Genomic DNA, 3,905 nt, shown 5'->3' on the forward strand with positions numbered 1-3,905 from the left:
AAAACAACCTCGATCGCGAAATTCGCGAAAATTAAGTCCTCACGAAAATTTCTACGTTTACAGTATACAGGGTGTTTGCTCTGACGTGTCCAGAAAGTATATTTAAAGCGAGCGATAAAAGAAAAGCAAGTGGTACTCTACTTGAGTAAGAAACAGTACTGCTTCACTAGTAGCACCTGTTTCTTAGTCAAGTAGCTGAAAAGTAGCGCTCGTTTCTCTTTTATCGCTCGCTTTAAATTAAATTTCTGGACACGTTCGAGCAAACACCCTGTATAATAATCAAAAGCCAACCAACGCTTTGAAATATAATGACTGACAACTAACTAACTAGCGAATTATTATTATACATCCAATTATTACTACCAAATGGGAGAAACAATGTAACAAATCAAAATCGAATCATTTCTTTGGAGCACAGAAAACGCATACCTAAGGTATCGCGCTGCCTATACCGCAGTACATGTACTCAATTCTTTTGCGCAAAAGTTGCTCGTACAAAACTATTAGTTTTACTGCCAATTACCATCATTACAATCAAAGAGAATGCTAGATTGCTTCCTAAGATGATATGCCATGTTTAAAAATATGACATCACTATTTAACCACTCAGATTCGCGGATTTTCTATGTCTGTCCACGTTTTAGCGGCCATTAGGCTTAGCAGGGCGGACACGACGGAACAGCATGTTGGTTAGTTTATTATTAGGTTAGTCCAAGTTTGGTGTTTGCATTTGTATGTCCAGGTTAGTCTAAGCTCGCCGCTGGCAGTTTCCCGCGTGCATCTGTGCATTTTATAGTCAGATAAAATTTATTTTCAGTTTATTTTGCAACGGGGATTTCGATCAGTTTATTTCGAGTTAGTGTCACGCAAATGGGTGTGGGAAAAAATGTTCCTGCGTGCCCAAAAATATAGGGACGTTGTCGCGGATAGCCGATGAAACATATCACAAGCGTGTGAAACACACCATGGAAACATATCGCAGCCGACCGAGTGTTACCATTCGCCCTCCCGATTTGTTGAAACTGGGAGACATTTGCTTTTTTTTTTTTTTTCTTTTTCATGTGTTAATGGACAATGAAATCTCCACACCATTCAATGTGGAACATAAAAGCGATATCATTCGCTGCACCTGACCTGGATGCTAGTACTACTTTTCTATTGTTGGTCAGACAGGGGTTTTACCGTTGTGCCCTGCATCTTTTCTATGTAAATGTTTATGGACAATATATAAAAACTGTATGGCCCTTCATTCATTATTTCATTGCCCTTACAACTCCGCTTCAGCTGATGGTAGGGTTCATCGATATCGAAAATATGAGAGGACAACTGTAAAACATGTGTCTTGGTCCAGGTCGACTTGGGGACCCAACGTATAGCGAGCGTGGAGTCGGAGCCTCATGCTAGTGAACTCGGTTTCAAGAGTTTATATGCGTCTTATTTTATTGGTACAACACACACACAAACATAAATGGGTTATTGGTACGAATACAGAAGGTAACGTGCCATTTTGCTTACAACTCTGTAATACTCAGTGGCGTATCTAGAGAGGACGGCGCCCCAGTCGCAGTTTATCCCCATGATGTTGTTCGCGATAAACAAGGAACACTGCTGGCTTGTCGCTTATGTTTTTATTAACCCAGAATACACACAAAAACGACATAAAAAGAAAAACAATTGTCAGATTGGGCAATTACAACACTATTTTCCAAGCCTTTGCTGCTGTCAGACTGTCTTTGATGTCATCGAAATCAATTTTTTCAGTGTCATGTCTCTCTATGCTCAGCAGAGCAAGATCGCAGAGCCTTCTTTTGCTCGCAAATATGAAAGTATCAGTTTTAATTTACTGAAAGACCTCTCACAGCCGGCGATAGAAACCGCTATCGTTAGCATCATCTGGATCGCGATACGAAGATGGCGGAAGACGCTCTCGTCTCCACACCGCCGCACAATAAATTCAAGAAGGCCCTCAGGACTCGTTATCTTCAGGCTGGAACGACTTCACAGCAACATTCTGCAATCTAAAATTTCTTCATAGAATTGCTCCCCATCAACATCACAGTCGTAAAAACTACCGAAGCAGCTACACTTCTCCTTCAGACTGTCTGTGTTTGTGCCATAACATAAACCCTCGATATCGAGAAGGAATCCGAACATGACGTCAGTATCACGCAAACAGGTGAATCTTTCGTCCATCTCTCTGCGATGACGATCACTCACTCACCATTTTTACCACCTTAGTTAGCGCTATCGGCGTCCCCCTTGAAACGGCGCCCAGGGCAAGTGTCCCCACCTGCCCCACCCTAGATACGCCTCTGGTAATACTTTCTTTTATAAAAGTATGCGGGTACCATTTTCCCAGCGTGTCTGCCAGAAATACGCACAAGGTAGCAGAACCTTGGAGAACCTCCTTTAACTTCATTCTCATATCTCACATCTAATGTTTCGCGTGTAATGGGGTAGTGTACTGTTCTCCAGCGGTGAATCACCCCATGTCATAGTCATAATTCATTTGTTTTTGTTGTTGTTGGATAGCCGCCTCATAACCTTGTCGCGTTGTCTGTACAACACTGAATAAAAAAGAGAGAGAGGGGAGAGTGACACAGAGGGTGATGATGGTGATGGTGATGTGATAAAGAAAAAAATGGGGAACAGAAGGAACAGTCGGGTAGTCCGTGCATTACAACCAATGGTAACACTTGATCGACTATGATCCGTTTCCTCAGTTGTCTCGCGACGTAAACCCCCAATTATAATTATATAATGATCCGTTTTATAGGCTGTCCACAACCACGCTCCTGTATGTTTGGGTACACGGAACCCTGCAACGTGGGGCCATTTCTTCCGGAACCTCACGCAAACAGTTGGATACGTTTCCTACGAAGAGGGTATTGTACGAACAGCCTTGAAGCAAGTTTTTCCCACTGCCACGATACAACCTTCAAAAGGTTTTGGATATTTGTCGTTTCTCCGAATAGACTCCTTCCGTTTTCACCACTTTCACCACCGCTATCGCTATTCTGCTAACGTCAGCAGTGTGGTGGAATGGAAAGCTCCGCGTGGAGGGACCGTTTGCGTTGTGTCTTGTGACTCTAGTGTCTTCTTCGTGCATAGCGAGGGATATGGGGTGTTAATCGGGTAACCTGGAGAATTTGCTTGAAATTCTGAAGATAAGTGCCATAGCCACAAATACGTTTCTTCTTTTTTTTTCTTCTTTTTTTGTAAAGAGCTAAGAATTACATGAGCGTCATTCCAGGTTGGGGGGGGGGGGGAGGAGTGATGAGCCATCTTGCCGTTTGACCGTGGCCGATATATATATATATATATTTTTTGTGCGTGCAGATAGCTTGTGCCGATGGATAGTTGTACAAAGGTCTCACCTCAAAATGTAAGTGAGAAAAGGGGAGGACCTCGATATTCCCTGTTGCGAAATCCCCGATCTCGAACTTCACGTTCTCGAAACAAGGAGAATGCTCGATTGCTTCGTAACATGGTTTAATGCAGTGATTTATCCAGACCCCCGCTTCACCGCCCCTAACCCCCCCCCTTAACTTTTCACCTGTGTACCTACTACAGGGGGTGCCCTTGCGATTTCAGCTTTAGACACATGTCGGTAATGCTATGTTAAGATGTAATTAAGTAACTATAACAATGACCCCCCCCCCCCCATTTTTTCCAACACCCCTCCGTGGTTGGGATTCTGGATAAACCACTGATTTAATCGCTTGTGTTTTATCCGAGGCAGAACATTTCTATGTTATTAAAGGACGCAGGGCATCTCGGCCATCATCTAGGGCATCTTGGTGCAGGACATCCCGGTGCGCGGACATCTCGGTGTCTGCACCTTTTTTGGCACAGTACCTTTCAGGTGGCTGATTTTCATCGCTCGGGCTTTACTTTAGCTGTAC

Source organism: Ornithodoros turicata, chromosome 1 (assembly GCF_037126465.1).
Source record: "Ornithodoros turicata isolate Travis chromosome 1, ASM3712646v1, whole genome shotgun sequence".
Lineage (NCBI taxonomy): Eukaryota > Metazoa > Arthropoda > Arachnida > Ixodida > Argasidae > Ornithodoros > Ornithodoros turicata.